Source organism: Rhinolophus sinicus, linkage group LG04, assembly GCF_036562045.2.
Source record: "Rhinolophus sinicus isolate RSC01 linkage group LG04, ASM3656204v1, whole genome shotgun sequence".
Lineage (NCBI taxonomy): Eukaryota > Metazoa > Chordata > Mammalia > Chiroptera > Rhinolophidae > Rhinolophus > Rhinolophus sinicus.
The window spans coordinates 75,756,214-75,773,025 of NC_133754.1; the positions used below are offsets into that span (position 1 = coordinate 75,756,214).

The 16,812-nt window shown below is 41.5% G+C and overlaps 1 protein-coding gene across 49 annotated transcripts in view; it reads left to right on the forward strand.

Annotated features, from left to right (window-relative positions):
- Positions 1–16,812, forward strand: part of SORBS2 (sorbin and SH3 domain containing 2) — a 312,617-nt gene that overhangs the window by 172,319 nt on the left and 123,486 nt on the right. Inside the window, exon 3 of one of the 49 annotated variants that reach the window (XM_019736082.2) lies at positions 11,923–11,978. The exons of the other annotated variants lie outside the window; for them this stretch is intronic. The gene's annotated coding sequence lies outside the window, so the exon portion shown is untranslated. The remainder of the gene's footprint in view (positions 1–11,922; positions 11,979–16,812) is intronic. 49 annotated transcript variants of the gene reach the window in all.

Below are 16,812 nucleotides of genomic sequence, written 5' to 3' on the forward strand. Positions count from 1 at the left end.
TCGCTTTGCTGCAATGTGCAGGGAGCTGGTACAGTCCTGTGAGGGTTTCAGAGTTCTGCTCCCCATCTCACCTTACTTCATATTCCCAGAAACAGATGTAAATACGGAAGGATAAGATTGATGTACACTAAACTCTGAAGGTATTTTCAAGAACAAGCTGCATAAATCAAAGCCGGCATGGTTAAAAAGAACTTCCCTGAAAGGCTTAAGCTTTCTTGGGTAGCATATGAGGATGTAGGAGGTTCCTGAAAATGGAGCCAGCCATTCCCAGAGACCCCACTTCATACACTCTGAGCCGTACTTCACTTCATTAGAGCCCAGTCTTCACTGATGAGGCCAGGGTCACTTGTCTGGATGTTGTGTGGTTATATCCTAATTTCCTAGTTCCACAGTGCCACCTAGAGCAGGCCTCTCTACCTCAGAGTGGACCACGCCAGAACTCAAAAAATGTGCCTCAACTCTTACCACAGCTTAGACCACACCCGGGAGAAAGCAAGGATCCCTGGTTCAGGAGGTGGCAAAGGGCCACATCTTTCACAACTCCGGGCAAAGAGCAGTGCATGCTGGGAGAGGACAAGGAGAAGCCATTGCCCTGATCACCTGGGGCCTGACTCACCTGTCTGGGGCTGAGGTGGGGACCAGCAATGGTATAGTCCTGGAACCTCTAGCTGTCCTTGAAAGAGGACAGAGTGTCCTCTCTTCTATGATGCTCTTACCAAGAGACATCAGGCATTCCTGAGCACACTGCCTGTGAACTAGCACTTTCCATCCTTTCCAATCAGATCATGCAAGCATGTCTGAGCTCACATTCAGACATTTGCAACTGAAATTGTGCATCACAGAAAGTTGTGTCTCTTGCTTAAAACCTATAGGCTGCCACTCGTTCAAGGGACATTCTGGTTGCTGGGGGAAGAAAGTCTCACAAAGCGATGTTTCCTTACAGGGCCTAACCCCACACAGGAATATTTTACTGGACATTCTTAACCTTATGTCAGTCCAGGATGAACTAAGCGTGTCGTAGTTTGTCCCCACCTGGAGCCACAGCCTCCATTCCTACTTAAGTAAGTATAATCAGATAAAAGGCCATGTGAATCCACAGAAATCCATCACACTTCTAAAAAACAACCCTAAAGACATGCCTATGTCAGCAGAGGACTTTTCAAAAACAGCTAAATGTGTTTGAATCATGTCACTAGGGAACTGTCCTATTATGAACTTTCCAAGCCACTTAAATGTAGAGAAAAACATTCTCTCCTGTAAATCTTGCCTAAAGATGACCCTGATGAAAGCCACTTGCTGCTTTCCCTCCTGTGCACCTGTCATTGTGTGATTCCTTCTATGATTTCTCTCTCTCTGTTGCCTTTTCCATAGTCTACAGTGTAGAAAGATAATTGAAGTTTTGCTAATGAGTGCAGGGAGCAAAAATATTAGCAGGAAGACATATTTATTATAGCTGGGGCTGCCCTACATCTCAAGAAGGGCAAAATGGTGGTAAGAGTCCTGGCCAGGAGATAGTTAACTATAGAGTTTAAGGAAACAGACTCTCATCACAGGCATTCTCCAGGCAGCCTGAGCTGGTATCTTCCATTTGTGTCAATGGGAGAGGGGTATTATATGCTTAAAAATAAAATATACCAGCTAAAGAGAACCAAAAAGAAAAATGCTGCTTGTCTGTTGCTACTTTGTTTTTCACCTATGACAATAATATTTAAATTTAAATGCTCCCCAAGTATTAGGCTAGTATTCTACTAAATATAATCGGAGGCATATACTGATTGAGTGATACAGAAAACTGGATCCAATACCCACCACAGAGGCATGGGGACCCGGGAAAAGGCTGCATGGAACTACTATGTTTCCAAATCGTACAGGAATCCAGTAGCTTATGCAATGGGGTATATGGCTTTGAAACCACCAGCATTCACATGGGTGTGGTGTAAGTATATAGTTATCATAGCATCCAACCCCATGAAATTTTAGGAAGCAAAAGTGGGAGACAGAATAACGAAAACAATTTAAAAATGAGGAGGAAAAGGAGAAGAATGAGGAGGAAGAGGAGGAAGGGGAGGAGGAGGAGGGAAAAGAAGGAGAAGGAGAAGAAAGAGTAATGATACATTGACTCTTCAGTTTGCTTTATCCAACCACTCACTGGATACCTGAACCCTGTCTAACAGAATTTGTGGGGTTGAGAGAGGGGCGTGCAAAGTAGTTGAGTAGACTGTGAAGTGAAGAAACGCGTTCTAAACAATTGGGTGTGAAGACTGAAATGATGCCATCCATCAGTCATCACAGAGCACACGTTGAACTCTCTGCCTTCATCCTCGGGAGTGAAAGACAGCGTGGAATAAACGACTACAGGACACACAGCCTGGTTTGAGGCTATTTGACTGAGGGATTATTGGTCTTGTCTCCATCCTCCTAGGGAGAAAGTCGAGCAGTCTTTGCAAAATCAACGGTGTATCAGGCGTCTGGTGGGTATGCAGGAGAGAGTGAGCTACCACAGTCTAGATTTTCATGCTGTGCCGAAATGTAATGAGGTCAAAAGACTTATCAATTGCAGATTTCCTGGAAGCAGCATGCTGTAAAATGAGCTTGTCTTACTTGGATGCCACAAAGACTAATAATAAATGGAAATGATTGTAGAAATATGGTAACTTAAAAAGGACAGCATGTCTCATGAAGAGTAACGGTATAAAACCTCAATCTTCCCCACCGTCTGATCTTGCCATCTCAGGTTCAGATCAAGGGTGTTTTCGTAGCTGGCTGTAAATGAGATCCCTCCTAAAGAAACTGGAGCTGGTACCGACCTTGCCCAAAGGGCTCAGAGCGGCTTGCCACTGTGCTCCTGGTGGGAGATGACACATGCCAGCGGTTGCACAGCTGTGTGGTGGTGTCCAGATGAGATGTATATAGGTAGGGATTTTATAAGTACATGTTCCCAGCTGTGTAGTGCCACTTCAGATAGCTAGCACACGTCAAGGATGAGAAAACACTCGGAATCTACTTCAGGCCAGATTCACGAATGAGTTTAGCAAATACTCCTCTTTCTTGATTTCCTTATTTTCTCTCTCTCTTACTATAGCAGGTAAATCTTTAGCTCCAATTTTTAAACCTTTGCTAAAAGTTTATTGTTATTGTAGTAATAGCTAACAGCTCCTGAGTATTTACTGTGTCAAAGGCAATAAGGTGAGTGGTTTAGGTGGATTATCTTAGTCAATCTTCAAAGTAAACTGCACTGGAATATAATAAACTCCACACGGGCATGGACTCGTATCTGTTCTGGGTTCTTGTGGATTCCGGTTGCCTGGGGGGTAGTAGGTACTCAATAAATGTCTGCTGAAGGAATGAACAAATGTATGAGTGAGTGAAAGAGCAACTCATAAAGTGGGCACTATTATTGTCCCCGTCTTGCAATGCCCCAGATTAAGTGGCCGACCCCTGGTGAGAACAAGATGCAAAGTCAGGCCATGTGTCCCTACAGCCAGTGTACAGGAGCTACCGTTACATAGGTCAGTGGGCTTGGTCTATTTGTTTTATTTTTATTCACCGCTTGCTTTAGGAATTGAGTAGCCCTAAAATGCCAGCTGACAGGCTTGAAAGATAAGATTCTCAAGGGTTATTTGAACTCCACACCCAAACTCTGAGTTGGGCTGGCCCCTGAGAACTACAAGTTGTTATCTTCACCACGAATGAGCAGAGAAAAGAAGCCAGTGGGGCAAGTTAAATCAGAAATAATGCAAGGGAGCTGAGAGACCCATTTCAGAGAAAGGCAAGTGGGGCAATTGGGAAGGGCCTCCAACCTTGGAAGGACTCGAGGCCGCAGCAAACTCCACCGGTTCTGAAATGTAGGAGGTAAGACAAGAGAACACAGGCAAGGACGGGGTCGGGTGGGAGGTGATGAGCATCTGAAGAATCACCGCTAAGGCCAGGCATTAAAGTTTGCTCATGTAAGCTGGCCAGTGTGTGGTTTGTGGCTGGGTCAGTCCACCTTCGGAGACCAGAAATAAAGCAGATAATGAAAACAAAAATGTATTTTCAGTTTGTGTAGATTCTAGTGCAATATCCCTTCAGCCCACAATAGCAAGGCTGCGTATTATAGGTAAGAAGGGCAGGTCTCAGGTTTGCCATCTGGTTCTAAAGCAGTGATCGCACTGGAGAAGCAAAAGGTATTTTTCATGCATCTCTCGCTCTTACTCTCTCTGTCTTTTTCCTTCTTGACTCCTCTTGTTCCCTTACATAATGTTAGAGTTTTCAAATGATGTTTCTCTTCAATGCTTTTATGTCATATGCATTCCTGTATTCAGAGACAGTGTACAGACATAGGTCCTCATTTTGCAATTTTTCCTTAGGCTTTCTCTGCACATTTCCGGGCTCTGATTCTATGCCACAGGATCAGTAACAACAGTTACAGCTGGTCTGTGGTGCTTATTTTGCATTTTGGCTTTCCAGCATCACTCCATGCTGCAGTGCAGACCCCGTGACCTTCAAGCCTTTATTTCACTGACCACCAGCTTTCCTTAGGCCAAAGCCACAGATCATTCTTTTGTTGTAAATCAACTTTTCTTTGCAAAAGCAAAGAGGAAAACCCAAGCACCATAAAAAACTTGGCCTGCCCACTCCACAGTGATATTCCATAGGCTGAAGTTTCTGTGCCAGTTGACACCTGACAGGAGTGCATGTGTTTAGCTCTGCCATTTATGTAAATGAATCAGTGCCCTGACAGCGTGCGTCTGCTGCCAGCACAGGTGAAGCCCAAGTTAAATGTGTTGACAAGAGCATTTCTTTGCTCTGCTCCAGTCCTGTCGAAGCCACACACACGGCAGACTTGTATTTCTGTCAAGGGCTTCGGTTTTCCATCATCTATTTTTTATAGCACTGATACTAACCCAATTGCAGCAAATGAAGGGTATTATTTCTGGCTTGGGTGCATCACGATGCTGATTTGAAGGTCTTAGGAGGCAGGCTCCCTGAGCTGGGTTTCATCGTTTACCATGGAAGACTCCATTCAACAAAACGTAAGTGTTCTGAGATGCCTGACATTTCAAAATGTAAATGACTACTTCCCCATGCATGAGGGGGAAAGAGCCATGTGATAATAAGCTGGGAGAGGGATGGAAATTTTATTTGGCATGACTTGTGGCAGGATGACAGTGGGTTGAAGACAAGCACAACAATTTGCTACTTCCTCCGGTTTCTCAGTATATCATTAATCACTGAGAGAATCATGCTTTATTCTGAAGCAACTTTGTGACATTTCAGAATCGTATTGTCATTGTCTTTCTGAAACATTTGCGTGTCCTCATCTTCGTATGCTATCCAAATATAATAAGCTTGTGTTTTTAGATTTTAAACAGAGTGACAAAGATTGGCAAGCCAGAAAGTTTAGAAGGAAGCTTTCATAAAGGACCGTAGCTCCATCACATACAGGTCACACACACACACACACCTTTACACACTAACAAACACACACAGATTTTAAAAATTAACCAGCTAACTAACAGTAAAATTATACATCAGCTTAGAATGCTTTTTGCTTAAAGTAGATTTACTTATAATGATTCATGAAATATCAATAACTAAAACCATATAGTATTAAGATGCCTGATGTGAAGCTTTAAATCCGTGGTGTACTTTACCAGGTGGTTAGTGGTTTCCTGAGAGCTAGTGCCATACAATTTATTTCTCTATGAATATTGATCACATTTTAGTTGTAGCGCTATTACTACTTCTTCAAGCATGACATTGTTTTGTCATGTATTCTCGACTCCAAGACCATTTATTAGCTTTTTGACTTTGTGAATGTAATTACCATTTTTAGCTGGTAAAAAAGAAAATACCAAACCAACTCCTTACAAATTGCTCTTTTTCAGTGTTCCTATGTGTCTTGCTTTACCTAACAGCAAGATCAGTAGGACACCAGGAATGGAAACAAGTCAGCTCAGGGCTGCATTATTCACTTTCTATTAAACTTGACAGCTAATTTGTACGTTCACACTTTTTTAATGCTAGAGTTCTTGAAATCCTGACAGCTGAACCCTTCCAACTCCAGCTAAATATGCAAATAGAGAATGGAACCCAGAGGGTTCCCTGGCACTGGAATCATTTCCAAGGTATTCTTTTGGTCAAAGACAAATTAATTCTTGTTTAATGCTCTCTAGTAAAAGGGAACAGTGGGCAGTGAGGGCAGTGAGAAAAAAAGTAGAATTGAAAGTGTTATAAAATAAACTTGAACTTTCCACTGAAAGTCACAAAAAGAATTCAAAGACCAACTATTTAATCAAATTTAATTTAAAAGATCACATTAAGTAAGGATCCTTCCTTAGACCCACTGGTGGAATGTTTCAGATGCTTTTTCTATATAAAGTGATGTTTAATCTGATAGCAAGTGGCATTTTTATACCCCAGAAAACTTATTTATTCTTAGAAAAGAAGAAATCCTGGACATGTGGCCAGATATGGGAACAAATATTTAAGGGGTAACATTTTTTTGGCATGAAATAGAAAGAAAAGAGTTTTTTTTCTGAAACACTTGGCAATGCAGAAAGCTTAAAAATATTTCTAAACTTGCCCAGTTACAAAACCACACAGCATGCTTTGCTTTTTCTGGTCGGGAAGAAGGAAAAACCCCGGGCTGGAGCTGGCCTTCTGAGTCCCGTCACTTCACGTCTCCTGACAGGGCTTAGTGAAATTAACGAAACTCCTGTTGGAATGCTCAGCTTGTCATCTGTTCCACACACACACAACAAATGAAACACATGGCATTCTAAGAAAGAATTTAAAGCAGCCAGTTTCTCAGAAAATATCTGAATGACCCTGGAAGGTTAACAGCACCATCATTTACATGAAAATTGCCTCAAATGTGAGTGTCAGCAAAGTATCTGTGTCTGCTCCAAGCTGGACTTAAACAAGCTGCCTCGATTACATCAGAAGTGTAGGCAGAAGACATGGACGTCGCAACCATGTTGTATCACTATGCCTTCTTAACTCTGGAGGTTCTCTCCAAGTTTTCATCTCGTAGTGTGTTTCCTACAGTAATTCTCATGGAGCGCGTTAAGCAGCTAGTGAAATAGTTCTTCGAACTAGAGAGGCATTCATTGTGCTCCTCTTGGCTCATATTTGGAGTCAACAAAGTGTGTTTCTATCTGCTGAGTAGAGCGTGGAAAGCTTTGTTTATTGAAAGGAAACTTCGCTGTATTATTACTTTTTTTTTTTTTTTTTTTTTTTTTTAATTTTACCTTAGAGCTCAATAGGAGGTCTAGGTCAACAGAACCTGATTTTTGTGGAGATTTTGCTTTATCTCCTCCCACCTGCTCTCCCACCTATGGAAAATGTAAATCCTCATGACGGCACCCTACCTTCTCCGATGCTGGGACCACACCATTCGCACTTAAGCTTCTCACCCGCGCTTTAAAATCAGGACCTTGGAGCTGTCAGGGAACTTACAGACCACTTACTTTTTGAAAAGACAATGTTTTAAGTTTGTGGGGTTTTTTTTAAGGATAAAATTGCCCTCCTCTCTCTACCCCCCAACTTTTCAAACTAAAAAAATAAAAAATAATCTCATTTATTTTGAATTGCACCTGTGTTGTCAGCACAGTTTTCCCTACACAGTACAGCCATTCTAGGGCCTCCAGGTTCTAAAGGAGCAAAGTCTTGACACTGATTGAGGAAAGAGGAGACCCAGCTCCTGATAATGCCATTGTCCTCATGCCCTGCCTCTCTCTTCCAGTCCTGCAGCAGCTACATCCGCAGTCAGGGCTGGACAGCTGCTGCTCTCCGTACCAAAAAAGCGCTTTAAGCCCCAAACCTGAGACTTGAGAGCAGTGGAAAGTCTAAGTGTAAATGCCAAGTCTAAACAATCATTGGAAAATCAACCTCTCCTTCTATCTTGCCCTGAAAACCAGTGAAAGAAACAGTGCTTTTAAAACACTTAAATAAGTAATCACTGAAAAGGGAGAAACTGTGAGCAGTCTCGATGCCAGTGAATGTCTCGTTCTTACCTTGGTTAGTGTTCTTCAGTAGAAGAGGGTAGAAGCTCAGATTAATAGATGTTGCTAAGCGCAACCCAGAAGTCTGACATTTTTATTGTGCCTCACTCAACATGCTAACTTGGAGTTATGATGTTAGTGATGGGTTCCCGGGGGGAATTATGCCAATAAGTGTGGTATTGTTAGGTAAAATGGGGCAGGCTTTCTTCTTGGGAAACCTTTCAGTTTACTTCGACATGGGCTACCAGTTCCTCATTCCAAGTCACTGCTGAGAGTGAGCTGTGAGTGGATGGCTTGGTGTTTTTGCTCAGCAGCAGATGTGTGGGGAGTTGGTGGCAAACATGGATGAATGAATCTTGAGTGTAGTGTTGGAGTACCTTCGGGTTTGAGTGTGTTGTGTCAGGGTAGCCCTGGGCTGAAGGAAACGCCCGGGGCTGGTGTCCTTCACAGCACATGCCCTATACCCACGTACACTTAGCGCACATTGGCCCCTTTTGGGAAAAGTGTTTTGTCTGAAGCTTCATTTTCAGACTGTTAAAGTATACAAAAGGAAACTAATGCTGTCATCAGTGACTGTCATCGGCTACAAACAAACCTCCCGTCCTGTTTACTCCTGAGTCCTGAGGTCTATTTGGTCACCTCCAGAATACCCAGTTTGTTCATGAAAAGACTTTTACCTTCATGGTCCCAGGGCACTCACAGACCAGGGACGACTTTTGTAGGGGAGGAAGAAATAATTTCCCCTTTGCGCTTCTGGGTTCTTAGCTGAGACCCCTGTAATAAAAGACTGATTAACACGAGAAAAACAAACAGAAGTTTTTTTTTTTAACACGTGTACTTCACGTGTGCGTGGGAGATACCCAGGGAAAAATAAGTAAGTCCCTGAGGTGGCTTAGAATTTAAACTTAAATACCACCTTCACAGGAAAGGGGAGAGGGATGTCAGCCTCTTAGGGGAGAGGACATGATTTTCAGGAAAGATGAATGGGCCTTAGAAGAGCTCATGGGAAGTATGATGGTCTGTGACAAAGTATGTCTGGGTTTGGTGTTGACATCTAGCCTCCTCTCCTCTGACAAGCATTTCACCTGATTGATGAAACTCCTGGGAGGGGATTTATGACAATTGAATTCCTCTTGGAGGATCTGTCTTTAGTCAGATAAGGGTGGTTCAGAGAAAGCCTCTCCCTGCATTGCTGTTTTTCAAGTGCCTCCAGCTCAAAATAATCAATATATACTTAAGTGGCATATATTTTGTGGTGGTATAGTCTGCTACCCTTCACTTTTAAGCAAGGACATCGATTTGCTATTTCTTTTAATCTTATGATTGCCTTAGGTGCAAAGCATAATTTTTTGTTTGTTTGTTTGTTTGTTTATTTTGGCACAAGCCCATACTTGCACTGTAACACCTGCATGAAGGTCAGTAGTTAGTGTTTTCTAAGGACGGCACAACTACAAAATTTACTGCAATTGCTTCTTCATTGACTCAGTATCCAAACACTCAAGAAGCCATGATGAACAAACTATTTGGAATTATAATGACGGGGCACTTTCAATGCAGCCATAGCAGAGTGTGTCTGAGCACTCATTCATTCCAGGGCCAGGCTGCCTGACCCTGCCTCATTACTTAGATCTGGTGAGCCTTGCACCTGTCAACGGACCCACCTTGTGTTATCGAGATGCTTACCTGAGTAATATAAAAGCTTAGAAAAGAGCTTTGACATACAGTAAGCGTGGTAAGTGTTGGCTGCAATAAATACTACAATTATGTTGCTGGGAACTTGGTAACATTAAAAATTAAATTCTAAACATTTTTATGAGATAGTTTAATTGCAACTGTTAAATCTAAAAATCATCAAAGCATATGCATGGAATTTTAGTTATCTGTACATAAATATTTTTTTGATCCATCATAGACACAGGGGACAAAAGCACACACACACACCCACACACCTATGTACACACACACACACACACACACACACACCACAGAGGAATATACTCCAGGAATGGCAATTTAACTAAAGTTTAACATAGAAGCAGGTACACTTTTTATTTTTTTATTTTTAGTGAGATTTTCATCAGGTATTATTTATAACACAGGTCGTTGAAACAGAATGAAGTCTTGGAGGGATTCTTTGTGAATGTATGTGTGCAGTTTGCCTTTTTCTCCTTGTTGTCAGAATAGTTTCATTTAGGACACAAGCTCTCTTCCCAAATTTGCAGATATCTGCAAACAGCATTCTGCCCAGAAGGGAAAAAATAGCTTACTGTGATTCATTTGAAGCAACTCTCCTAGGATGTCAAAAGAGAGTATTTATTGCTGTTAGAGGATTGATTTATCTGTAGGAACACATATTGCTTCTCACCATAAAATCAGGGCCATCCCTTGAAATAGATTGACTGTGCAACTGCCTCATGAGGACACCTGACAACTTCCCACAATCCCAAAGTAGGCCCCGACAGCCCATGACCCTCACTTCCTACCTGGTCTGAAATTCCTGCAGGAGGGTTGGGGGGACAGACATCTGTGTTTAGAAAAAAATAAATGACATCTTAAAATATGTTATAATTTACCTGAGAGATAAATTCAACTTATGTTAGCACATTTTCGAGTCTTAAGTAGTCAGATAATCTACTTCACCCCCTTTAGTCACCCTGAAAGGTGACTTTCAATTAGCGAAAAGATTCTGGGCAACAAAGATTCAAGTTGTAGAGAAAGAAAGGATCAAGAGCTGGTGTAAATATTAAGAAAAGAGTCTTTGAGAAAGGGGACATAAGGGCCTCCTTACATAACGAATTGGCTTTGGGTGGAGAGAAGGGGAGAACTCGCCGACAGAGCCAACTTCATCAGGCAGGAAATGGGTTTGCTCCCTTCTATTCTGCTTCGTGCAGATATGGGAAGGACTAGAAAGGCACAAAGAAGATGGGAATGGCAGGTATTAACGCTGTGGTCTCTGCTGGACTGCGTGCTTACATGCTATTAAATGCTAATCAGTGGTCATGAAGCTTTGTTGGAGAACGTTTGTTTAAAATAAAGGGGCAAGGAAAGTGGAAATGAATCAACAAAATGGCTGCCCAAGTCACCGTCACCTAAGACCAACTCCGATTTACCTTTTTCCATATAATTATAGTGACTAATTGTGGTATGTAACAAACTAAAAATAATAACAAGTGTTTGCATAGTTTCCTTTTCGTAGTTTTTTCCAGAGAATTAGGTATCAAACCTTGTATAGAAAAAGTATATACGAGGTCTGACAATTAAGGTTACGAACTTTGTTGCAACGATGTTGCTAAACTTTTTTGATATCAGAGGGATTATTCATTATGAATTTGTACCAACTAGACAAATAGTTAACCGAGTTTATTCTTTGGAAGTGCTGAAAAGGCTGCGTGAAAAAGTTAGACGACCTGAACCTTTCGCCCACAATTCATGGCTCTTAAGTCATGCCAAGGCACCAGCTCACACGGCACTGTCAGTGAGGGAGCTTCTAGCCAGTAAATAAATAACTATATTGGAACACCCTCCCTACTCACCTGATCTGGCCCCCAATGACTTCTTTCTTTACCCGAAGATAAAGGAAATATTGAAAGGAAGACATTTTGATGACATTGGGGACATCAAGTGTAATACTTGATCAAGTGTAATACTGATGGCCATTCCAGAAAAAGAGTTCCCAAATTGCTTTAAAGGGTGGACTAGGCACTGACATCGGTGCATAGCTTCCCAAGGGGAGTACTTCGAAGGTGACCGTAGTGATATTCAGCAATGAAGTATGTAGCACTTTTTCTAGGATGAGTTCGCAAACTTAATTGTCAGACCTCGTATATAGTGATAAAGTAAAGTTTTCCTCAGTTTGATTTCACTGCTATTTTGGTTGTTTTGAGACTGTGGGGCAGATCCCACCCACCTATTTATTGTAACATTTCTTTTCTAGAGCCAGACTAGGACAGACTCATATACCATTCTGATCTGGGTGCATTTCTTCAGAAGGTACGCTGTCCTCATGGGGAACCACGACTGCCTGGGCTTGGGGTCGACAGGGCCAGGAGGAAATCCATGCATGTATTTTAACAAAAAGATCTCTCAGAGAGGTTAAAGAAATAAAATGATGGGCAGCAAAGAATATGAGAGTACTCTGACGCCTCCTGGACATTCATTCCCATTCCGTTCCCAGCAGAATTTCTGTCTTGAGATTCTGCATGGACACCCTTGATTTAAGCAGACTGAAAGGAGGCCAGCGGGGAAATCAGAGGAAGCAGGGGAGGCAAAAGCGATACCAAGACAATGCAGTTTGCTTCTTGCAGAGTGATTGTTTTGGAATTCTTTACTCTGCAATATTTCACAATGGAATACTTTGCTGGGGAACACTGTGAGGAAACTATAACTGAGCCCTACTCTTGCCCTAAAACTCCTTCCTTCTTGCTGCTCAGTCACAGCCATTCACATTAGTCCCTCATTACAGCGATGCCTCTTGCTCACGGACGCCCCACAGGGCCACAGAGACTGCTTTTATTACCACACACACACCTGATAGAAGGATGTCTAAGCCCCTCCAAACCACCTATGCAGCATTTTCCCTGGCTTTCCACCTGGCTCTACTGGGCCCCTGTGGTGGATGGGACAGTGAGGCCCAGCTTCTGGAAGTCACTGCCTACTGCTTCAGGCTCGTTGGATTGTTTCACCTGCTGACTCCCAGGCAGAATTCTTGGCTCTCTCTCTTTTCCTGAAATCACCCTGGTCAAATATTATCTAGATTTTATTCCACCATATCTTGTTCATCTAGTCATTATGGAAGAAGCTACTGGAATCTACCCCCCCAAGAAGCAAATTTCCTTAGATCCTTTATCCTTTCATGACAAATTGTTTAAACCTCAGATTGCAAAAGAAGAGAAGCTTAGAGGATATGTGTAAATCACTATATTCATTTCTTGGGGCTGCTCTAACAGAGTGCAACAAACCAGGTAGCTTCCAACAAAAGAAATACATCGTCTCACAGTTCTGAAGTCTCGAAGTTTGAAATCAAGATACAGCAGGGCCGCGCTTCCTCCCTAGCTTCTGGAGATAGCCAGAAATCCTTGGCATTCCTTGGCTTATGGCAGTATCACCCCAATCTCTACTTCCACTGTCACTTGGTGTTCCCTCTCCTTGTGTTTCTCTGGCTCCAAATCTCTCTCTCCTTATAAGGACACCAGTCATTGGAGTGACCGCCCATTCTAATCCAGGATCACCTCATCTAAATTTGAGTATATATCATAAGCAAATATATAACAGATATAGATATAGATATAGATATCAATATATAACTATATATAACAAAGTGTGTATCAGAAGCTTGGAGCACACTCTTCAATCCCCAGACTCAGCACTCACCCCCTCCCACATCCACAGAATGGACACCATGGAGGGCCGTGACTTACTGGCTCCCTTTTAGGATGGGTCCAAGTGGCCCAGGCTATTTCTGAGTGAGGCCAGAGTGCAGAGGATTAAGCACCCCTCACTGTCACCCAGGTACGTTGGTCTCCCTGAGAAATCATGAACTACTAAAGCGCTGGAGAGTATCTGTATGAATTTAAGCCTGCCACGTACTTTTTCCTACGTACTGTGATCATCCTTGTAATATGATCATTATTCTTTTTTGATATCTTTTCTGTCACACTTTGGGGCCCTTCCTATCCACGCACAACATTAAGATTATCTTCTAAAGTCACAGGTTTTTCTAAAGCTTGATATGTCCCCTTGATTGTTCAGACTTCAGAGAGCTGCAGGATGCCCTGGAGTTACCTGTTCCCATGTAAACAATTTATAAGATCATGAATCTCCAGTGAACTTTCCATTTCCTACTGATGTACTACTTTTAAATGGAAAATTTTGTCTTCCTTCAGGTTTTATATGTACATTTTTTTAAAGAAAGGGGATCATATATCAGGTACAGTTATCAGACTGTATAATTTATTATCTACAATCTATAATAATAAGCTATGTGATACTTTTAGTCCTCCATCTGCCCTGATTTGAGTGGCTATCTAGAAAAAGACAGGGACAAAAGCAGAATGAGAGGGAGGGAGGAAGGAAGGGGAGAGAGAGAGAGAGAGAGATCACTTTCTAAAACTCAGTACTTGGTCCTTACATCAAACTTTGTGTGAGGACAGAGAATCCTACTGAAAAAGTAAATACCAAGAGGCTTAGTTAAGTATGACAGTGCAAAAACATTTTATAAATATTTTGATAAGTAGACACAAGAGAAAGTGATTTGTGAGGTGGTTATTTTGCATTAGGCTATGTTCGAAGCCAATTGAAATTCTTCATTTTCATTAACCATTTGACTGTTTTCTGTTTAGAGGAATGTTCTATTTTAAGCTCCTCCCATCGAGGAAGGTGGCCTCTGTATTTGAATCTGTCCAGATGAGCCTGCACTGAAGTAAATTCTATGTGTCATAGATGTAGGAAAGAATTTAAGTTGACCACCAGGACTGAGTCTTTGAAAAAAGCCGTTGAAATAGTGTGGATATGTGACCATGAGAAAAAGATGTAAAATAGTGAGTGGTGTGTGAGTCATTTGTTCCCTAATAGAAGAAAACCACCTGTTTAGTAGTTTTCATAGGAAAAGTACTCAGTAAGCAGGTAACATGGATTTTTAAAAAATATATCAGTATAACATTTTATCAGTAACAACAGAATTTGGGTAGGACACTGACCTGCTGCAAAGTCAGGATAAAGCCCCTGCCTGGTGTCACAATGGATGATACCTGTTCAGCTGTTCCAGGAGGCCGGTCAAGTGCCTGGGGCCCAGCTCTAAAGGTGGGGCTGCATTCAAAGCATGAATCAGCACAAGTCCCCTGACTTCCAGGCAGGGCCCTGAGCTGAGACAGCCCAGGGCAAACTGATTGCTGCAACTTGGGCCTCCTCCCTTCACAGAGGAATCTCTGACCTTGGTTGGAGGAACTAAAAAGAGATCAGGGCCATGACTTCTTGTCAAAAATGCTTAGTCATCAGTGTTCTATTAGAATTCATGAAATGCATATGTTCCCTTTATTTTTGAAGATTCATAAGTGCTGAAACGTGACTTAGTAAAGTGTCTTGGTTGTACTGACAGTGTCCCTATGAGTGGGAGAAGCTATGTTTCACAAAAAAAGAAAAGGAGGTGACTCATGACAAAATGAACATTTGGGGATATAGTTCTCCTGTGTGTGTGTGTGTGTGTGTGTGTGTGTGTGTGTGTGTGTTTGTGTGTTTAATTCATGGTGACCTTTTTAAAAAATTACACTGTATTGATTTTCATCTTGTATTTTCATTTCATTGTTTTAAGAATATTTTTTCATATCATTAAGTATTCTTTAAGAACGTAAATTCATTAGCTGCACAGGTAAATTACAATATACCCCAATGATAGATACTAAAATTATATATCTCCTAACATTAAAGGAGCTAGAAATTCTTCTGCAATGAGTTTTGTATTTTTCTCATTCCCTGAAAAAAAAAAATTATGTAAGTTATACTGTATATAAAATGTCATGGTTTGTTTTTTTTCTACAAAGTAGATCGTAATAATTCTAAAATTGGACAGAACCATCTGGAATGTGAGTCATTAGACTAAATAAGAAGAAAAAGATAAAAAGTAAAAAAGTGCCTTCCCAGGAAACTGAAGATCTGCACTTTTCCTTGTATTCACAGGCTGGAAACTGGGGATCTGAGCAAACATTAGATTGCATGATTTTTTCAAACTAACTGACGCTGAGTATTGGTAATTCACATGCCTCCAGAACTTCTACCATCAATTAACTGGATGGTGAGGGATGTTCTTCCCGAATTAGTTTAACATAAGAACGAGGTGGACAGAGAAGGAACTAAGCATCTAGTGTTGCTCTTACTTACTCAGAAAATGAAAATTCAGAAGAAAATCCTATTTATAGGCCTTTAGAGAGGAGTCCTCTGAAACAGTGGAGACTTGCTCCACTGGCCCAGAGAGAAATGGATAGAATGTCAATGAACATCTAGAGTCCCTTTATTTTTCAAGTTTGCAGACTTAAAGGTTTTCAGCAGCTTTATCCTGAACAAGAGTTTCACTTGTTAATACCAGTAAAACTTACACTTTGCCACATAAGAAAATAAAGGAGAGTGGGAAATAATCAGTTTCTGTGAATCAGAGATGTGGCCTTCCTGTGAGAAGATAACAATTACCAGTCACAGAATTCTTATCATATGTTCTTCCCTGTGCTAAAACACTTTACATGTGTTATTTAATTCTCATACAACCAGTGGTAAACAGATATCATCATTCTATTCTACAGCTGAGGAGGGAAAGATTGAAGGGCTTACTTCATTCATTCATCTACTTACTCCTTCAAGAAAACATGTATTTGACTCCCAGTGTGTGGCCAGCTGGTGAGAGTGCTGGAGATATGGTTGGGAGCGGGGCCATCATCTCTGCCTCCTCCTGGAGCAGAGAAGACTCACATCTGGGATTGCCTCTCTGCCTGTCTCCAAATCTCAAACTCTAACAGTGCAACTTAATGAGAAACCTATGAGATTTCACAGGAGATCAGTAAATACCATTGCATCTTCCTTTATTTTCTTCTTGATTTGAGAATCACCCTGATTAACTTTACAATTAGGAATTAAAATAGTAAGTGCTATTGTGCATCATTTTGTGATGACTCAGTGAATGCAGGAGGCATTTGGTTAACCAAATTTAGAAATAAGGCCCTGTGCTTTTGCTACTTCACCAAAAAGAGTCTTGTTGACCACAAAGACAAGAATGCTTACAGGGTAGGGTAGAGGCAGTGAAAGATGTAATCACCAGTATTTATCTAGAATATAAGATTCA